This window comes from Macaca mulatta, chromosome 16, assembly GCF_049350105.2.
Source record: "Macaca mulatta isolate MMU2019108-1 chromosome 16, T2T-MMU8v2.0, whole genome shotgun sequence".
Lineage (NCBI taxonomy): Eukaryota > Metazoa > Chordata > Mammalia > Primates > Cercopithecidae > Macaca > Macaca mulatta.
Genome location: NC_133421.1, coordinates 7,483,750 through 7,506,276, shown reverse-complemented (window position 1 = coordinate 7,506,276; position 22,527 = coordinate 7,483,750). Strand labels below are relative to the sequence as shown.

Below are 22,527 nucleotides of genomic sequence, written 5' to 3'. Positions count from 1 at the left end.
GGACCAGTGGGGATCACCAGCCGTTCAACTGGGCCTGTGCAAGTGACCAAGAGGTGGTCTTTTTATATAGGAGGGCCAAAAACTCCACCCTCCATCCTCAGATCATGCTAACACCATCATTTTCTGTACCTATGTCCCATAATATGCCGTGAACCCTGACTACGCTTGCACAGAATGGACTTATTACTTCCTTTTTCTCCACTGCTAATCCCCATTCCCCACACCTTAGATCACCCCACATCTCTAGCCCAGAAATATCCCCAAGCCTTACCTGTGGGGAGACGGATGTGAGGGGTGTTCTTCTGCATCGTCACTTGGTGCCCTTGCAAACAAATCCTTTCTCTTTTGCAAAACTCATGCCACAGTGATGGATCCCCTGTGCCTGGGCCAAACAGACCTGGACCTGGAATATGACCTCCTTCAACCTCCTGACCTTGCTTTTAGGTAAGGACGGAAGCACTAATATGCAGGGAAGAGCTTTCATAAGGGGAAGAGGAACCTTGAATACCCACTAAAATTGGGAGGAGTTGAGATCTACAGCAGAGAAAGAGCTGGAAAGACATAGCTTCGGCTCGACCACGCACTCCCTGGGCAACCACAGACAGTGGCATTTTTTTTTTTTTTTTTGAGATGGAGTCTCGCTCTGTCACCCAGGCTGGAGTGCAGTGGCGCAATCTCGGCTCACTGCAAGCTCCGCCTCCCGGGTTCACGCCATTCTCCGGCCTCAGCCTCCCGAGTAGCTGGGACTACAGGCGCCGCCACCTCGCCCGGCTAGTTTTTTTCTATTTTTAGTAGAGACGGGGTTTCACCATGGTCTCGATCTCCTGACCTTGTGATCCGCCCGCCTCGGCCTCCCAAAGTGCTGGGATTACAGGCGTGAGCCACCGCGCCCGGCCGACAGTGGCATTTTTCTCTCCAAACTTTCACTTGTAAAACAGAGATAGCCTCGAAGGGATTTCCTCCTATGAGATGCTGGGTAAGAACCCAATACACATAAGGTATAAAAACAAGTCTGGAGAAAATGCACACTGGCAGACGAGGCTTTCTCCGCTCCCTGGCCAATTCACCAGCGCTTCAGAGTCTTCAGACTTTAGCAGAAAGTGTCTGCTCAGAGCAGACTGGCTGTACTTGAACTACCCCGTCTCTCACTCACATACATGACAGGTCTTTTTGGAGGGACTGAAGCTTGGACTGAGGCAGTCTTCAAAGAGGCAACACTAATTATTTTGAATATTCATGGAATGAGTTTCATTCGGGGGAGGGGAGGCAGGGTGCTAAGCATAACAGCTGGACGTGCAGGTTGCAAAGAGACCTAATTTTAGAATTGTTTTGATATTTTTCCAGGGCTTAGTCACTGGTGTCTGGGATAAGAGAAGCCCAGAAGCAGGGAATGCTGCTTTTTAAAATGTGTGTCTGCCTCATTATTTCTGAAGCAAAGAGAAATTCCTAGCTAGAAAGGGACAGGGGCCACATTGGAAACCCTCTGCCAATTTCTTTAAGAGTTAAGCATGCATCTATCCTATGGACTTGGTGTTTCACTACTAGGTATTTATCCAAGAGAAATAAAAGCATATGTCCACGGAAAGCCTTGCATGAGATTGTTCATAGCTTTTTCATGATGGTCGGAAAACAGAAGTAATCCAGGTGTCCATTCCCAGGAGAGTGGATAAACTGTGGCACAGCCAAACAGTGAAATACTACTCAGCAAAAATGGAAAGTGACAAAGTCTATTGATACATGTTATACAACGTGGATGAATATCAAAAAATAGGGTTTTGTTTGCTTGTTTTGGAGACACAGTCTCACTCTGCCAGCCAGGCTGGAGTGCAGTGGCGTGATCTCAGCTCACTGTAATCTTTGCCTCCTGGGTTCAAACGATTCTCCTGCCTCAGCCTCCCTAGTAGCTGGAATTACACGCGCCCACCACCACAGCTGATTTTTTCTTTTCTTTTTTTTTTTTTTTTTAGTAGAGACGGGTTTCACCATTTTGGCCAGGCTGGTCTCAAACTCCTGATCTCAGATGATCTGCCCACCTTGGCCTCCCAAAGTGTGAGGATTACAGGCGTAAGTCACCACGCCTGGTAAAAATAAGGTATCAAATGAAAGAAACCAAATATAAGAGAACATGCAGTAGGATTCCCATTTCTATGAAACTCCGGAATAGGAAGACTTGCCTATGGAGAGAGAAACCGGATCGGAGGTTGCTTTGGGGCTGGTGGATGGACAGGGAATGGGCACGAGGGAGATCTCCAGGGTGAGGTCAACGTCCTGTCTTGGATCCATCACATCTCTTCTCCCCCACGCCTTCTGTTGAAGTGACACAGAATTCTTTCTTGTCCCCATGCTTCCAGCCTTCTGTTTCGGCTCATGTTATTCTTCCCCCTGAACAGCCCCTTCACAGCCAGTCTGTGCAGGCCCAGAGCTTTCTAACCCCAGGAGCTATTATCACCTTCTCCAATAAGCCTTCCCACTCTACTCCCTCGTAGCAGGAGCTGCCCTGCCCTTCCAGCACTGACCCTATTCCTTTTCTAGTTTTCTTAGAGCCCTGATTACTCTTTGTGTGTTCTTTTTTAAACAGTTGGTTGTGCCTATCTCTTAATTCCCTGGCTATATTCTGACCTGACTGACAGCTGAGGTTATGTGGCCACCCCAACTCTTAACAAAGGGTCCGCAGTAGATGCTCGATACCTACGTGAGGAATAAAAGAATAAATGAGCTGCGAATTTTCCTTTTTGTGTCTGCCAGACACTGCATTGGACTATGTTCTGACTCCTTTCATTTCTCAGCCATGTAGGATGCAAGCCACACCGATCTTTGCAGGAGCATCCTCTGGGCCCCCAGAGAGGGCCGGGCTGCCAACTTCTCATGGAGTAATTAAATGACAAATTACCTGCAGGCTCTCAGCTGGAAAACCTGTAGGAGCACAGCCTTTCCATATTCATAGGATTTAATGAAATCTGAAAGCTTGGAAGGACCTTCACGGCTTTTGTTCTAAGGGCCTTTATTTGCAGATGGGGAAACTGAGGCTCAAGGAGGGTCAGTGACTCATTCAAGAACATATAGGGCCTTTTGGGGGTGGAATGTTTTTCACCCTCTCCTTGTGTTTCTGTGGAGGGGAAGCTTCCATTCCACTTCCCAGGATGGGACAGGATTGGAGGAATATTTTTTCATCTTTCTCTTAACTCCTTCCCTCAAGAAGAGGAAACTCTTATCTGATGGAGAAGTTGGTGTAAAGAAAAACCACTGGTCAAGGACTGCCCAGCTTTTCTCATGAACCACAGCAGTTTCCTTCCAGCTGCTTCTGCTATGCGGTAGGCTCAGGGGCAGGATTCCCGAATCCACCAGCAGACACACACACCCAGGGGGAGCCCAGATTCTTCAGGCATTCCAGCCCTCATTGAGTGGTAAATAAAATTCAGGAGAAAAAGATTTATGACCTATTTCGTGCTCAGTGCAACGTGAGTTCACCAATCCACCCCTGTTGTAATAAAGCTGATGCTGCATTTTGATCATTATACGGCTTCTTGTGTCTGTTCGCACAGCTGTGATTATCACGCTCACCCTCAACACGGGGCCCAGTGGAAGTGCTATGGAATAGCCAGGCCCCTCTCCCCTCTGTCCATCAAATCTCCTAGAAGTGAGGTAGGAATTGGGAAAGAACTGTGAGAGACGATGCCCTACTTTCTTGTTTGAGTGACTAGATGGACGGGGAAGTTGATCTCTTTTCAAACATGAACAAGAGGGGAAGGAGAAGGTTTAGGGAGAAGAAAGGGAGTTCAGTTTGGGCCATGCAGGCTAAACAGGCTGCAGAACATCCAAGTGGAGCTGTCCAGGGAGTGGGTGGAGACACGACAACCTGGAGCTTCCAGGAGAGCCGTGGGCTGGACACTTATGAACCATCAGAGAACACGGGCGTGGGTATATGCCCATGGAGGGTGTGCAAAATGAGATGGGCACTGAGGACAGGGCCCACAGGAGCTGCAAGTCTGAGTGGTGGGTGGAGAATGAGAAAACTAGCCAAATGAAGGAGAAGGAGCAGGACTGAAACCAGGAGTATGTGGTGCCTCGGGAACTAAGGATGAGAAGACTTCCAAGGAGTGAACACTCAGAAAGTGACAGGTGCATGTTTTCTAGTTTTCAGCGTTGAGCAGAAGTTCTCAGTGTGGTCTGCAGCCCACAGCACCAGCTCCCCCTGACAACAAGGTATGCAAATTCTCCAGCCCCACCCCAGACCGCCTGAATCAGAAACTCTGGGCTTGCGGCCCAGCAGTCTGTGTTATAATAAACTCCCTGGGTGATTCTGATGAACACTGGTTTCAGAATCTCTGGTGTTACAGAGTGCCTTCTTACACATCTTTGATTAGATTTATGTCTAGGTATTTTCTGGGCATTTGATGGGATTTGATGCTATAATAAATGCTATTTTTAAACTTACTTTTCTAGTAGTAGTAGTTTATTGCTAGTATATATGAATACAATTGATTTATGTTGAAATTTAATCCGGCACCCTTGCAAAATTCACTTATTCATTCTAATTAATTGTCCACAGAGTCATTCCTTTGGATTTCCTATGTGACTGTTGAATGATATAGGATGATGACAGAGAGGAGTCCTTAGGTTTAGAAATCGGTAGAACATTGTGAGCTTAATAAGAGCTATCTTGTAGGGAAAAAAAAAAAAAAGTGGTCCCAAGTTAGACGGCAAGGAATTTTGCTGTGCGCCGCATGGGGGTGCATATATGAACCTAGAGGCACAGAGAACCTTCCAGATACCATGTGTGTGAAGCGTGAACCAAATTGCAGACATGCCAGAATCTCCTCTTTTCACCCACTGTGACTGTCATTCTTCCTCTAGGGACCAAAGTCAGACGTTATCCCAGATGGACTGATGCAAGTAAGTGACAGCAGCTTTCCAGGTAAGTGAAAATAGCGTTCTCAAATCCGGACAGAATTCTATGCCAGTTATGGTGACCAACCATCCTGTTTTACCTGAGAATAGGGGGTCTCTTGGGAGGCCGAACTTTCAGTACTAAACTGGAACAGTCCCAGACAAGCCAGAAAGGTTGGTTACCCTAATTTCCCACTTGACTTTCACGGAGCTGAGCAGCCTGGTGATCCAAAAAAAAATCCAGAGACCATCACGAGAGTATTGCCTGACCCCAGACACTTGTGAGGATGGATTGTGAGAACAGTGAATGTCCTACAGCTGTTGTTTCTAGTCACGCTCCTTCAGTCTTTCAAACCTGCAAGCCTGCAGCTCAGCCAGCCGAATGGCCTACTTATCTGGGCTGTCTTTTCTGGATAATGGGCAGAACAGGGGTCTTTGTCACCAGAGGTTTCCTCTGAAGCTTTTAACAGTCAGTGCCTTGCAGATTTTTGACCACTGACAATCAGCATCCAGGGAGTAGGAAAATATGACATATCCACGTACTTTCTATTAAAATGTCAGTTCTTCGTCACGTTCCCCTTAACACTCAAGACAAATCCTCATCTGTAACTTCCATCTCACAGATAAAATGTCATCACTTTCCATGCAAGAAGGCAAATCTTGGAGACCATTATAGAGATCACCTTGAATTCTCTCTAATTTTTATTTTTTTAAAAACGATGAAAGCATTTGCAAATGCCAGTCATTTATTATTAGTAACAAATTACTAGCAACGTGGCACATATGCACACCAGCATGTTGAGGTACTTCCCTGAGGGGCACCAGGCTTGAAATAAGTCTCTTGGGACAAGAAGATGCCTGTGTGTGGACAGGTGGTGGCTGAGATGTTAGATGTGACCAGAGGTACTGCTATGACAATAAGTTCTGATCTGCCATCCCAGATGGAGATGCAGACACTGTGGCCTCCAGATTCCTCCTCGTGATGGTATCCATGGCCAACAGCTGTAGTGAGTCATGGACATCACTCACCACCCCCACCATCCTTCATGCCTCCTTCTCTTGCTGTCTCTTTGCAGGAGCCTGAGGCTTTGGGGATTCTTAAATCTTTACCGCCCTCTCCCAGACAGGCAGGATGTTGAGGATCCAGGTGTCATGGCATCTGGTCCTGCAGTGAGACTGCCATGCACCATCACTCAAAGGTAAAGGGTAAGGAGCAGGCCGTCTTATAGCAGGGAGAAATGGAAACAGTCTAGAGATTGAGTCAGAAAGCCCCAAGTTTCAGTCCTAGCCTAACCTCTCTGAACCTTAGCCTCGTCATCTCAAATCTCTCCAAATCTACATGCCCAAATCACCATTTTGCAGTCAACAATGTAATAACAGATATAGGCAAGAATCATCAATGGACACCAAAACCAGTGGATGAGATGATGTGGGAGAATAGGATGTTCATGCAGTCTCCAAGTATCACCCCACAGTTACTTGTTAATTACAAAAAAAAAAAAGGTATACTCATGCAACAAGGAGGGCTGGTGGAAAACTTAACCAGGTGATCAAATTTAACATCACCAAAACTGGGACAAACCGACATTATGTATCTCTTGAGATCATGCCATGGGAAGTACAAGATGTTTATATGATAACTCTAGTCAAAACTTTAGTCTAATCATGAATAAATAATTAGCATATTCTGACGACTTGAACTCTTCAAAAATGACAATATCATCATATAGATGAATATGTAGATATATATATATATATATATAATGATTTAAAGAATTTTATACAGGTATATAAAGATTTAAAGGTAGAAAGATATTTTGAAATTAAAGAGTCTAATGAGAATTGACAATTGAATGCAAAGTGGGCTGGGTATGGTGGCTCACGCCTATAATCCCAACACTTTGGGTGACTGAGGCAGGAGGATCACTGGAGCCCAGGAGTTTGACACCAGCCTGGGCAACATAACGAAACCCCATCTCTATTTTTTGAATGCAATATGATTGACAATCAAATCCCTGATTAGTCTTGGACTTACAAAATTGAGGAAGGCGTATAAGGGACATTGCATCAGACACCTTTTCTGTGTCTTTCCAAATTCTCTTAGCGCCACCTCTCTCTAGCCATTGCTTTAGGAACATTCCATGCGGGCTTTAATCAGCGTTATGCAGCTGCAGCCTGACAGGTCTCTCTTCAGACTTGAGCTGCTATGCACCCCTTGATTTCAGCCTGGGTGTTTCTCTGAGCCCTTGCTAGCATGGAATGCCCATGTCCAGGCTGGATGTGCAAGGCTGTTAATGCCCCTGTGGTCATCACTGACCAGGAAAGACAGGAGCCAGGGGACAAGTCTCAAGCTCATTTTCCAGGGGAACCTAGGCTGGAAGAGACAGTTTTGGTAGATTCAAGAACTGTTCGAGTACCATTTGAACATGGACTGTAGAGTAGATGATGTTAAGGCTTCAATGCCAAATTCATTGGTTCGATAGCCGTGCTGTGGAAGCGAAGGTTCTTGTTCTTGGAAGGCACGTGTTGAAGCACTCAGGAGGTGAAGTGTCATCATGTCTGCAATTTACTTTCAAATAAACTTGCAAGAAAAAGTGTGTGTGCGCGCGCATGTACACACACACACACACACACACACACACAGAATGATAATTTGAAATGAACACACAGAATGTTCATTTCCAAGACAGATGATACTGATAACACCTGAGGGGCAGGTGTGAGCCTCAAAGCACTCACAAGGATTGCCTCATTTCCCTGTGACTGTTCAGATAGGGCACGTGACACCACAGCTGACAGCCACGTGCTTCTGATCCCACCTTCTGAGCATTCCTGTGGGCTTCAGCCTATGAGCCACATTGTAGCACCGCGAACAGCAATGACTCCCAAACCTGACCTGGTATGGTATTCCTTTGCATTCATTACCTATTGCAACACAACAAATTATCCCAAACCTAGCAGCTTAAAACAACGGATATTTATTTCCTCCCTTTCTGTGGGTCAGGAATCTGGCAGCAGCTTAGCTGGGTTGCTCTGCCTCAGTCTCTTGCAAGGCTGCAACGATGATAACAGCTGGAGCTCAACTGAAGCTGAAGGAATCACTCCCAAATATACGTATGTGGCTGTTGGAAGAGAGCTTCATTCATTTCCCCGCCACATGGGATTCTCCACAGGGATGGCAACCGACTCCCCCCAGGTGAGTGATGAGAGAGAGGGACACAGAGAGACAGAGAGAGACCAAGCTCAAAGCCTCAATGAATTTTATAACGTAATTTCAGAAATGCTCTATTATCACTTCTGCAATGTTCTGCTGGTCATACAGACCCACCGTGGTACAATGTGGGTGGCGACTACACAAGAACTTGAATAACAGGAGGCAGGGATCAAGGGCGCCGTCTTGGAAACTGGCTACCACATCCCTGAACAAGCTTCCTCCCCCCACTCACCAACCAAACCACAGGTAACTTCTGAAATCTGCTAGGGTGCGGTTTGGGAGGCTCTGGGAGTTCCAAAAATACATGAGTGTGTGCATACACACACACCCACACACACACAATCCTAAAACAGAGCAAAGATCCTGCCTTCATGGGCCATCCTTGTTGTGTGAAGCATTTGAGCAGTGGTCAGTTGCCTGAGTGGAGACACCTAGAAGAGGGATGCTGGATCCATCAGGGTTTAGATTTCCTTAGACAAGAGGACAAGGAAGAAAGGCAAGGAGGAGATGGTTGTTATGATGGTCTATTGCAGGATGAGGAGGGAAGTGAAGTCAAAAGTGGGGGATAGGCCGGGGCAGTGGCTCACGCCTTTAATCCCAGCACTGTGGGAGGCCGAGGTGGGCGGATCACAAGGTCAGGAGATCGAGACCATCCTGGTTAACATGGTGAAACCCCATCTCTATTAAAAATACAAAAAATTAGCCGGGCATGGTGGCGGGCGCCTGTAGTCCCACCTACTTGGGAGGCTGAGGCAGGAGAATGGCGTGAACCAGGGAGGCAGAGCTTGCAGTGAGCCGAGATCACACCACTGCACTCCAGCCTGGGCAACAGTGAGACTCCATCTCAAAAAAAAAAAAAAAAAAGAAGAAGAAGTTAAGTCCCTTGCCTGGGTCACACAGCGGTAAGGTGGCAGAGCTGGGATTTGAACACACATTTCTAACTTGATCCAATTCCCTTTCCATGGTGTCATAGATCTTAGCATGAGGTCGGCTTTCCTGAGCTGATCTATGCATATGTACAGAGCACAAAGAAGCAAAATCCCTCATTGTCCAGAGAGAAAAGAAAATCCCATCCTAGTCTTTCCCAATGACTCTCATGATGATAATGATAACCACCATCCAATGGGTGCCTGCTTATATCCGGGGACTTTACCCTCCATGTGGTCCTCATGGAACCTTGTGAGGTAGGTATCATCATCCACACATCATCCATCCTGAGGCAGGAGAATGGTGTGAATCCAGGAGGTGGAGCTTGCAGTGAGCCAAGATCGCACCACTACACTCCAGCCTGGGCAACAGAGCTAGACTCTGTCTCAAAAAAAAAAAAAAAAAAGGAGGGGATAAATAGTCAACAGTGAGTCATCTCCAAATGGAAATCTCCATGAGGCCTTAGAACTGGAACACTTGAACCGGTTCTTAGTGTTGGAGATGGCGATACTAGAGTGTGAATGAGAGAATGATTGAGGCAGGGCTGGGGTGGGAAATGTAAATGTAGGAGAGTTGGTCAAGGAAAATGATTAAGTTTCTCTGTATCTATTGTTATTCCTTTGGTCTCATTTTATCTTTGGCCATTTCTCCTGCTCACATTTCTAATTTAATGTATTTGCAGCTCTCCTCTTTTTTAATTTTCTTAATTATGTTAACCAGTGCTTACTTATTTTATTGTCCCCACCCGTCCCAAGAAAGTACTAGCTTTTGTATTTGTTAGTTCTACTTTTTTTTTTTTTTTTTGAGATGGAGTCTCACTCTGTCACCCAGGCTGGAGTGCAGTGGTGTGATCTCAGCTCACTGCAACCTCCACCTCCAAGATTCAGGCAATTCTTTTGCCTCAGCCTCCCAAGTAGCTGGGACTACAGGTGCATGCCACTATGCCTAGCTAATTTTTGTAGTTTTAGTAGAGACAGGGTTTCACCATGTTGGCCAGGCTGGTCTCGAGCTCCTGACCTCAGGTGATCCACCTGCCTCCACCTCCCAAAGTGCTGGGATTATTATAGGAGTGAGCCACTGCACCTAGCCACATAGCATTTTAATTGATCTTATTTTATTTATTTATTTATTTTGAGATGGAGTCTTGCTATGTCGCCCAGGCTGGAGTGCAGTGGTGCAATCTCAGCTCACTGCAAGCTCCACCTCCCGGGTTCACGCCATTCTCCCACCTCAACCTCCTGAGTAGCTGGGACTACAGGCGCCCGCCACCACACCCAGCTAATTGTGTTTTTGTGTTTTTAGTAGAGATGGGGTTTCACTGTGTTAGCCAGGATGGTCACGATCTCCTGACCTCGTGATCCGCCTGCCTCAGCCTCCCAAAGTGCTGGCATTACAGGCGTGAGCCACCATGCCCAGGCTAATTGGTCTTATTTTTAAAATATTCTGTAATTTTGCTTTGGATTTCCTAACATGACGGTGTGTTTTTTGGGGGGTGGGGGTGTTTGATTGTTTAGGTGACAGGCTTTTGTTGTGGTTAGATTTTATTATTATTATCTGATGTTACCAAATTACAATCAGAGAGTGTCTTCCTTATTATTTCTACTCTTTGGAATATATTCAGTGTTTATGTCCTAATATCCTATATGGCCTCTTTGATAAACATTCCAACAGATGTTTCAGGTGTAGCAAGAGTGTGTTATCTATTGCTGAGGTTCGGTTACATTGTTGTACTTTATTAGTCATAATTTATTGATTTTACTTTATTAATTGCTTTATTACTTTTTAGGTTATTTTTATCTATTTAATCTATCATGGGCTGAGAAATGAAGTTACCCATTACTATTGTATTTATCTCTCTTTTCCTTTGATTTTTCTGTTTTTTTAAAATGAATTCATTGCCATGCATGGAGGCAGAAATATTCATGACAGGTCATTAAGATTTGTATCCATTTGTGAAAGGCTCTTTTGGGCCTCTTGCTTCATGCTTTTCACTTTAAATTCAACCTTGGGGGATAGTGAGGCTTTGACTTCTGCTTTGCCTTTCTCTGCACTTGCCAGGTATGAGCTCAGCCATCCTTTTATTTTTTCCCTCTTCCCTCTCTGTTTGTCACTTGTTTTTGTTTGTTTGTTTGTTTGTTTGAAGACAGTCTCACTCTGTCGCCCAGGCTGGAGTACAGTGGTGTGATCTCGGCTCCTTGCAACCTTTGCCTCCTGGGTTCAAGCGATTGCCCTGCCTCAGTCTCCCTAGTAGCTGGTATTGCAGGCGTGTGCCACTATGCCAGGTTAATTTTTGTATTTTTAGTAGAGACGGGGTTTCGCTGTGTTGGTCAGGCAGGTCTCGAACTCCTGACCTCAGGTCATCCACCTCAGCCTCCCAAAGTGCTGGGATTACAGGCGTGCGCCACCACACCCAGTCTGTCTCCTGGTTTAGATGCTCTTGTCTACAGCATGTAATTTTGTTGTTTTTTGATACAATCTGAGAGCATTTTCCTTTAATAGGAGTTTATCTCATCTGCAAATTATGTACGAATAAGACATTCATGTTTGTTCTTAGTTGGTTCATCATCTTGTTTATGCTCTTTTAAAAATTTGAATGCATCTTTATTGTTGTTTTAAAAATGTGTCATTATATGGCCTATTTTCTTCAGCTCCTTTCAAATGTTTTCCTTCTGATAATCTGAGAAGCTTATAACTTATTTTAATTTCTCTTCATGGTTACTTCCTTAACTTTCTGTACAATGCACATGTTAGCCAACGTGTCTCTTGCTGTAGGCATCGCTGCAGCCACCAGATCTGTGCTCATCGGCTTGGCTTCCTGCAGGCATAACTGGACAGGGCCTTGCCTCGGGCATGAGCCTTGCACCCCTCGCCTCCCTCCTTGGGCTTTGCTATCGAGGCCAAGGCATGGAACATCAGGAAAACTTGTACAGCATCCACATATGTGCGACACGGAAGTACCGGGCGTTTATACCCTATGAACCACTACCCAGAGGGAGATGGGAGTTTATGGATCAATTCTGCCTGCTTCCTCTCCTTGCACAGACAGTCCTGAAGCACACTGTATTTCCATTCATGTTATCCTCCCCTCTTGCCTTGAGCACTGGTGTAAAGAGCTCCTCACTCATCAATTTTACCCGCTTTGGGCATCATCTTTCCGGGGGGCTCCATCGACATGTGGATCACCATCATCCTTGCTCCTTTTATTCCTAAAGTTCCTCTGCACAGACGCTGCTTTCTTCTGGGTTATGATTCCTCTTTCAGCTCCGGGTGCGTAGTTCCTCAGCTGACTGTCGGCAAAGAAGGCAGCTCTAAGAATGTCTCCTGCATTGGTGCCCTCGCATGCAGTGAAGACAGACCATGCTCAGGAGGATCTCTGTGGTCACGGCACAGGGTGGGGCATGCTGGCCACAGCCTCTACCCTTCCAGAATCAGAGAACCACGCCTTCCTCCTGGTCCAGGACTGGAAGTGGATGGGACACTTCAGGGACTGGGAAGAAGCTAAGTGTCAGGCAAATTGGATTTTGGTCGCTGGTTCACTCTCTCACTGATTCTCTCCACTGGGTTACGGCTGTTCTGGGCTGAGAGGAGTCTCCCTGGCTCCCAGTGAAGCCCCGCCCTCACCCTGTGCCACACCAGCAGGCCACATGTTTTGGCATCTATTGGTTCATCCTTTACTCCTCTGCAGCTCTTCTGGGCTGCTCACCACCCCCAGCCTCCCTGCTATTCTGAAACTTGCTTATTGGAAGGGTGATGTTTCTGTTGTTGGGCTCTGCTGCTGAGGTCACCTTAGAGTGTAAGCCAGGACTTAGGAGGCTCTCCCAGTCTGCCCACTGTCCTTCCTGGCCAGGGGTCCTGAACTTTAATCTTTAAGGTCCCGCTTTGTCAGACTCTAAGGTTTGTGGAAGCAAGAATCTCGCATCTCCTTCCTCCTCTGCTCTGATTTTCACCACAGTTGCAGTCAACCCCCATACCTGGTAATTCAGGGTTAGGGGCATTTCTGAGTTTCATCACCGATAAAACTCACTTTTGGCTTTCAAGGAAAAGGGGACAGAGATACATTTTCTTTTTCTGGCTTTAGTCAAATGTCCCGTCCACTCACAATCTTGGACCAGGAGGAAGGCGTGGTTCTTGATTCTGGAAGGGTAGAGGCTGTGGCCAGCATACCCCACCCTGTGCTGTGACCACAGAGAATGAAGGCACCCTCTCCTGAGCATGGTCTGTCTTCAGTGCATACGAGGGCACCAACGCAGGAGACATTCTTCGAGCTGCCTTCTTTGCCAACAAAGGTTTTTCAGCATATGTGTAGTGGACGTTAAGGTACCCCGCCAATGAAGTGACTAAAGGAATTTGGATTTTGAGACCCCTTGGTCTGGGGAGAGAGTGGCACTCACAACCCTTTTGTGAAATAGCAGCTAGGCTGGGGTCTCAGTTTGACCTTATCCCCTGGACTGGAGAAAGGAGGGTGTACACATCCAGTGTCTTCTCTTTCTTCCTATTTCCCCTGCCCTCTCTCCTCCTTCTTCCCCTCCTTTGTCCTCCTTTCCAGCCCCCATCCCCTGTGTGAAATGTCAAAGGCATGAAAATCATGTGGAATCAGGCAGAAGTTTCTTGGGTGCTGAGCCTATGGCAGAGGGAATTGGCATGACTTGTAAGTCCAGGCCATGGAGACACTGTTAAAAGGTGATCAGCAGGAGAGGGAGGAAGAGGACATTTTAAAATCTAGGTCACAGCTTTGGGTCAGAGGTGAGGAGGGTTTTACAGCTGGGAAAGAGGGGAGAAAACCTGAGTTTGGGAGACAGAGCTAATTGGACTCAACTCTCAGCTGCACCACTGACTAGGAAGGACATAGTCAGGCAAAGTGATCCATCTTGCTGACTCTCAATTTCTTAATTGATTGAACGAGAACAATAGGACATCCATATTAGAAAATTATAGTAAAGATTAATGAGACTGTTATACTCTGGAAGATGATGAACTAAATTTATACAGAATCCCTCCATCTACAAACACTTAGAAAGTTAAATACAAAATATTTTTTCAATAAAAATCTCACAAAAAAGGAAAATCCCCAGAAACAAAAGCAGTAAATGTGTGAAATCAACAACACAACAGTCCTGGTTGCATATGCTCACCAGAAACATGAAGAATGTTCATACCAGCATGGTTTTTAATAGCCCCAAATTGGAAACAGCCCAAATATTCAACATAAGTGGAATGGATAAATAGTGATATTTTTAAATAATGGACCATGCAAATGATTACAAGAAAGAAACTCTAGTTGGCCTGATGTTTACAATCAATGGCAAATGAAAGAAATACGAGGCACAAAGGAGCACACACAATCCGTAGCTCTTTATGCAAAACTCAAGTACAGATTTTGTTTCAAAAATCTTCTGTCTGAAAATGCAGTGGTGTTTACATAACTCCATGCATTTATCAAAACCGATAACTTTACATCACACAGGATGACCTTTAATGTATACAAATGTTTTGAAACTCAACCAGGATACCAGGGGATCCCAGAATTGAATGAAGTCCAATACACAAATCTAACAGCGTTATAAATGTACAGCATACGCAGAATGAAGGGGTAGCGGCGGGGAACTTAAGAAATTTTGAAAAACTATGTTTTGACGGAAAACTGTAAAGCTAAAGAAAAAAAGGAACTGACTCTGAGGATTGCACTCTAGTTGGTAAGTTTGTTTCTCACAAGGGCACAAGCTAATATTTCTGAAATTACATTGCATGTATCCTAGGATCTAACAAATAAGTTAATAAATGACAGATCATGTAAGTGAGGTTTCTCTTTGTCAGGGAAAGTTACAATGTTGCAAATAAGTAAGGCACTGAGGCTAAAAGCAATAGGATATTGGCTTAGAATCAGGCAGTAGGAACTGGTGTTTAGTTCATATTAAACTATACACACACATATACACACACGGATGGATACAGAAATAATTACAAATATGTATGTATGCATGGATGAGTGAGTGCTCCCACATTTCCCACAGTGCTCTGTGCACTGAGAGGGCCTAGAAGCAGTGACCCCTGATTAGCAATACACACACGGAGAGTCCAGATCTCGGTGGCAAATAATCATTCTCCAATAAAAGAAACCAGGGCCCCTTGGAGAAATGGCTGACCGAGGTCAGGAAATACAAAAGATGAAACTAGAGTACCTTAGAGTGCTAGAAAGGAAGAATGCTAAAATAAATAAAAGGATAAATAAATAAATGGATAGGGTATGCCAAAGGGACACAGAAGTCGATCTAAAAACCTGAAAGCACTTCCAACGGCCAAAGCTGGAACAATTTCAGCAACAACAAAATTGCCTAGTATTTGTTTAAAACCCTCAGTATAAAATAAATATACACAAGTCCATATTGATATAAACAAATGAGTTAACAAATAAACAAAGAGGTAGAAAAGATAAATTTTTGTTTACAGGAGAATTACAAATAATATAAACAGGTTCTCCTCCTCCAGGATCCCTCAACACACTCCCTACCGAATGAGGGCTGGATTTGATGACTGAAAAGCGGACCGGGCGCAGCGGCTCACACCTGTAATCCCAGCACTTTGGGAAGCCGAGGCCAGCAGATCACATGAGGTCAGGAGTTCGAGACCAGCCTGGCCTACATGGTGAAACCCCGTCTCTACCTAAAATACAAAAATTAGCCAGCCATGGTGGTGGGTGCCTGTAATCCCAGCTACTTGGGAGGCTGAGACAAGAGAATCGCTTGAACCTGGGAAGTGGAGGTTGCAGTGAGCCAAGATTGCACCAATGCACTCCAACCTGGGTGTCAGAGTGAGACTCCATCTCCAAAAAAAAAAAAAAAAAGAAAAGAAAGAAAAGGGAAAACCAGCAACTTAACAGGGGTGAAACGTGGCAAACAGTACCTTAGCCAAGTGATCACCATTCACACTGCCAGGAGTGAGTCACGCGGGCATCATCCATCCCTGAAGTGAGGCAGAGGGCAGTTTAGCTCTGTGATGTTCTTCCACAAAGCCATCGCCCCAGTCTTATGACAAACCTATCAGACAAATCCAAACTGAGGGACATTCTGCAAAATAGCGCTGTTCAAAACTCTCAAGGTCATTGAAAGCAAGGAGAGTCTAAGGAACAGTCCGAGACAAGAGATGAGTGAGAAGACACGATGGCTGGATGCAATGGACTGTCCTGGATGGGACCCTGGAGGAGAAAACGTACCTCAGGGGAAAACTGGTGAAATCCAAATGCACTCTAGAGTTTAGTTAGTAATAACGGGCCAGAGTTAATTTCTCAGTGTTGACAAATACACCAAAGTTATGAAAGATGTAGGAATTAGGAGAAACTGGGAAAGGGGTATAGGAGAACTCTCTGTGCTATCTTTGGAACTTTTGTAAATCCAAAATTATTTCTAAATAAAATTTATTATTTATTTATTTATTTATTTATTTTTGAGATGGAGTGTCACTCTTGTTGCCCAGGCTGGAGTGCAGTGGTGCCACCTCTGCTCACTGCAACCTCTACCTCCCGGGTTCGAGTGATTCTCCTTCCTCAGCCTCCTGAGTAGCTGGAATTACAGGTGCCCGCCATCACACTCAGCTAATTTTTTGTAGTTTTAGTAGAGATGGGGTTTCACCATGTTGAGCAGGCTGGTCTCGAACTCCTGACCTCAGGTGATCCACCCGCCTCGGTCTCCCAAAGTGCTGGGACTACCGGAGTGAGCCACCGCACCCTTAAAGTTTATTATTAATAGATGTAGCAAACTGCTTCCTAGGTATTTTCCCCCACTGATTCTAGACACTTATGTAAACATAAAAACCTGCTCAGAAATGTTAATAGCAGCCTTATGCATAATTGTGAAAAACTGGAAGCAACCAAGATATCCTTTAACAGGTGGGTGACTAGATAAACAAACCGTGGTACCATATTCCTCACTTACCTGAGATTTTGCTTTCTGTTGTTTCCGTTACCTGAAGTCAACTACAGTCCACAAATAGCAAATGAAAAATCCCAGAAATAAACATTTCGTAAGTTTTAAATTGCATGCTGTTCTGAATAGTGTGTTGAAATCACGAGCCATTCCACTCCATCCCACCTGGGATGGAGAAACTACATGAACCATCCCTTTGTCCAGAGAATCCACACTGTAGACTCTCCCCGCCTGTGAGTCGTTCAGGAGCCAGCCTGCTCGTTGACTATTGCAGTATTGCAGCCCCGTGTTCAAGTAACCCCTGATTTTATCTCCTCATGACCCCAGAGTGCAAGAGTAATGATGCCGGCATATTGTAATAATTTTTCTGTTTTTCTTATTAGATATCATTGCTAATCTCTTACTGTGGCTAATTTATAAGTTAAATGTTATCATTTATGTATGTACGTATCATTTATGGTATATATGTATGTATAGGAAAATATATACTATAAGCAGGATTCAGTATTATCTGCTATTCGAGGCATCCACTGGAAGTCTTGGAACATATCTCACGAAGATAAGGGGGCTTACTGTATGTACATACAATGGAATTCTTTTTCATTGAAAAAAGAAATTAGTTACTAAGCCATCCAAAAGATATGGATGAATCTTAAACGCATATTGCTAAGCTGCAGAAGCCAGTTTGAAAAAGCTATATGATTTATGATTCCAAATATATGACATTCTGGAAAAGGCAAAGCTAGAGACAGTAAACCAAGATCAGTGTTTGCCAGTGGGTGGATGAGTCAAGGGACAGTTGAATGGTTGAAATACAAGGGATTTTTTTTAAAGGCAGTATCATTATTCTATATGACACTTCAGTCGACAGGTTCTTCCTCTGTTGCCCAGGCTAGAGTGCAGTGGCACAATGATCACAGCTCACTGAAGCCTTAAACTCCTGGCTTCAATGGGGCCTTCTGCCTCAGCCTCCTGAGTAGCTAGAACTACAGGCATGAGCCACCATGGCTGCCTAATTGTTTTTAGAGGTAGGGTCTCATTACGTTGCCCAAGCTGGTCTTGAACTCCTGGCCTCAAGCAATCCTCCTGCCTCGGCCTTCTAAAGTGTTGACATTATAGGCATAAATCATTTCACCCGGTCCATATACAAAGTTTTAAAAAACACACTAGGAGGCCAGGCACGATGGCTCATGCCTGTAATCCCAGCACTTTGGGAGGCTGAAGAGGGTGGATCACCTGAGGTCAGGAGTTCGAGACCAACCTGGCCAACATGGTGAAATGCTGTCTTTACTAAAAATACAAAAATTTAACTGGGCGTGGTGGTGTGCACCTGTAGTCCCAGCTGCTTGGGAGGCTGAGGCAGGAGAATTGCTTGAACCCAGGAGACAGAGGTTGCAGTGAGCAGAGATCACATCACTGCACTCCAGCCTGGGCGACAGAGTGAGACTCCATCTCAAAAATAAATAAATAAATAAATAAATAATACACTAGGAGATCTCAGGAAGAAACATAGAAGGTAACCCAAAAAACTAATTGTATTAAGAACATATGAAAGAACCTAACTGAAGGAGGTAGGAGGAAATGGTGCTGACGGAAGTAACCTCAGAAATGAATGGTGTCTGTAAGACCAAAGGCAAAAGAAAGCACTCTATGCGAGCACTTTATTTGATAAAGTTGTTTCCCATAGAGGTATAGGTTACCAGTTCTGAGCCACTATGCGTGTATATGGAACTTAAACAATTAAGTAAATGGATGGTGAGGGCAGGTTTCTCACTTTGAGTGGGAGCTCACAGACAAGCAAAGGGAGGAGCCAGAATGATGCATGAAAAAAACCCCATAGAATGTTACAGCAGAAAGAGTGAATCTCTAGGTATACAAAGTTTTTTTGTTTTTTGTTTTGTTTTGTTTGTTTTGTTTTTACAGAGGCCATGCTCTGTCACCCAGGCTGGAGTGCAAAGGCGCTATCATAGCTCACTGCAGCCTCGAACTCCTGGGGTGGAGGATTGCTTGAGTGAAGTCTGTAAGAATTGGCATTGCACACATCAGTGTGAATTCAAGTTTAGCTGAAATAGACACAGAAGTTTACAAATAGAAATAGTTATAGGCATGTGTATGGACATGGGTTAATATACATAAATCTATTGCATTGTTCTGTTGGTTTGAGAGGTCCCAATAGCAACTGTACCCCAATAGCAACAAACACACCTAGCACCCAGACCTGGGTTTCTATGACTGTTCTCAGATAATAGAAAGAGAACCCCTTGGAGAAATGGCTGACTCTAGGGCTAGGGCAGGAAATATACAAGATGAGCCTGGAGCATGTTAAAGTGTCAGAAAGTAAGGGAGTGTTCAAAACACACACACACACACGGGAGGGTGTTAAAAGGACAGAGGAGTCACCGGTGAGAACCCCCAATAGCCAAGGCTGGAATAATTTGAGCCACAAAATAAAGAAAGTTGTATTGGATTAAAACCCAAAGCATACAATAAATATTCATGAGTTCATCCTGATATAAAGAAAGTATTAAATCAGTAAATAAACGGTAGCGATAAATGTCTTGTGGAGAGAAATTCCAAATAATCTATGTAGCTACTCCACCCTTAAGGAAACAGCACACAACTCCCCACTCCATCATATGGTGACTGCATTCCATAGAGTACAATACTGGAAGAGCCGGGGGATAAAGGATAACATTACAACAGGAAAACCTAACAAACACTACCTGAAGCCGCTGATCAAGGTTGACATCAGCAGTGATATGTTATGTTGAGAGTCTGCATCCTTGGTGCGATTTGATGACAACAACACTTGAAATGTAGTGAATAATCATGTGTCAATCAATATTGATTTACACATTGTGACAAATGTACCATCATGTAAGGTGTTAATAATAACAGAAACTGAGTGCGGGGATATACAGAAACTCTCTGTACTATCTTTGCAATTGCTCTGTAAATAACAAAAGTATTCTAGAATAAAAAGCTTACTTTATTTTTTTTCTTATTTTACTTTAAGTGCTGGGATACACATGCAGAACATGCAGGTTTGTTACATAGGTACACACGTGCCATGGTGGTTGGCTGCACCTATCTGGGTTTTAAATCCTGCATGCATTAGGTGTTTGTCCTCATGCTCTCCCTCTTTTTGGTCCCCTACTCCCTGACAGGCCCCGGTATGTGGCAACCTACAGAATGGGAGAAAAGTTTTGCAATCCACCCATCTGACCAAGGTCTAATATCCAGAATCTAAAAGGAACTTAAACAAATTTACAAGAAAAATACAAACAACCCCAACAAAAAGTGGGCGAAGGATATGAACAGACACTTCTCAAAAGAAGGCATTTATGTGGCCAACAAACATATGAGAAAAAGCTCATCATCACTGGTCATTAGAGAAATGCAAATCAAAACCACAATGAGATACCATCTCAAGCCAGTTAGAATGGCAATTATTGAAAAGTCAGGAAACAACAGATGCTGGCGAGGCTGTGGAGAAATAAGAATGCTTTTACACTGTTGATGGGAGTGTAAAAAAACTTACTTTTAAAAACTGCATATCTCTCAAAAAATTAACTATCATATTAACAGTGCAGAAAAAAAGTTTACTTAAAAAAAAGATATTAATGATCCTGGGTTAATTGATCTTAAAGAATGACAGATTGTTGGAGAAAAAGTTGCTCAGGAGAACAAAAATAAAGACACATGCAAGCAGAAAAAAAAAAAATCCTTGGCATTAGCAATGCATCCTTCGGTGGTAAAATTATAAGGAAAATCCAGGGAATAATTACCATAAAAAATGATGATTAATTTTGATGGGATAGGAGCTTGCGGGCAGTTTCTAAGAATGCTGGTAATGTTCTATTTCTCGACTTGAGGAGCAGTTTCAAAGGTGATAAATTTGTGATACATTATCAATAAAATATGGAGCTATACTTCTTTCTTTTGTGAACTTTTCTACATGTGTGTGCTATAGTTCTCAACAAAGGTTAGGGAAAATAAACAAACACAGAAGAGAGAATGCGTTGGAATGTTCCATAGTGGATGAAAGACATGAATCCTCAGACTTCTTCAATCTGAAACTAACAAAACTTCTTTTTAAATAAAGCAAATCCACACCCAGACATATGATAGGCAAGACAAGAAAGAAAACCAAATATGAAAAATATTTAATTCTATGAAATCTGGAAATTCGACTCATAGGTGTCATATTATCTTCTGTGCTTTTCTGAATGTTTGAAGTATTCTATAATTAGCTTTTTTAACATAAAAGAACAAGTGAGATAATGTATAACCATATACAAAATGTCTGTTTAGGTAAGTCAGATTAGTGGTCACCTCAAAGAAGAGATTTTGTAACTGATCAGAAAGCGGTAGAAAGGTACCTTCTGGAAGCTAAAAGTGTTTATGTCTTGATCTGGTCAGTGGTTGCATGGGTGTACACAAAATCTAACCAGCTGTGTACTTGAGATAAATACACTTTACATACTTTAATGCACGTGTGTTAAACATCGATGGAAAAGTTTAAAGACACTTAAAAGCTGTCAACATTAAATAATGAGATTCGGAAAATATGATTAAGTATAGAGTTTATTTCAGCACAAAGCTGGAGGGTAGCTGCCCAGAAGACACGGACTTCAAACGAATGAAGTCAGTGTTCCCAAGTGGAAAAGTTAAGGTTTCCCTGACACAAGCAGAGTCAGAGAAATGTTAGCAGAATTGGAACAATTTCCATACAAGAGCAGTACACACGTGACAGCAGTTTGATGGGCTACAGATTGCTATTAATACATTCCAGGGAAGAGTATTACTCCATGAGGAAGGGCAGTTATCTCCGATGGTTTCTTGTCTGGCACCATTTGGTCTTAATTATTTACAGGGGAAAAAAAAAAAAAAAGGCTGGGCGCGGAGGCTCATGCTGTCATCCCGGCACTTTGGGAGGCCGAGGCTGGCGATCACCTGAAGTCGGGAATTTGAGACCAGCCTGACCAACTTGGAGAAACCCCATCTCTACTAAAAATACAAAATTAGCTGGGCGTGGTGGCACATGCCTGTAATCCCAGCTACTCGGGAGGCAGGAGAATCACTTGAACGCGGGAGGCGGAGGTTGTGGTGAGCCGAGATTGTGCCATTGCACTCCAGCCTGGCCAACAAGAGCAAAACTCCGTCTCAAAAACAAACCAACAAAAAGGCAGAAGTTGCAGCTGCCTGCTGTATGACTCAGACTGTGTAGCCACGTTCCTCTCAAGGCTCAGAATAATGGAATGTTCCAACAGGCTTAAGTTTGAATTATTTTAAGTCTGAAGTATTTAATTTTACAAAGGTCTGGCACATGGTTGACATTAATATGATACATGCACGCTTTGGCCCTGTAGAAGTTAGAAGGACTTTTCCTTGAAATAAACGAAGACCCTCTGCAACCTGAGTAAAAAGGGAGTTTATACAAGGATAGGACACAAGGATAAGCTGGAGAGCCCATGGGCAGGAGGCACCTGGACCTGAGGACACAAAGAACTGGAGGAGGAATACAGCCCCCTGGACTCTCCCTCCACCCGTCCTCTGTGCTCCTCTCTGTCCATCCTA

The 22,527-nt window shown here is 44.1% G+C and overlaps 1 protein-coding gene across 4 annotated transcripts in view; it reads right to left on the bottom strand.

Annotated features, from left to right (window-relative positions):
* The window catches only part of WSCD1 (WSC domain containing 1), a 513,503-nt gene that overhangs the window by 101,607 nt on the left and 389,369 nt on the right, over positions 1-22,527 (bottom strand). The gene's annotated exons all lie outside the window — the stretch shown is intronic.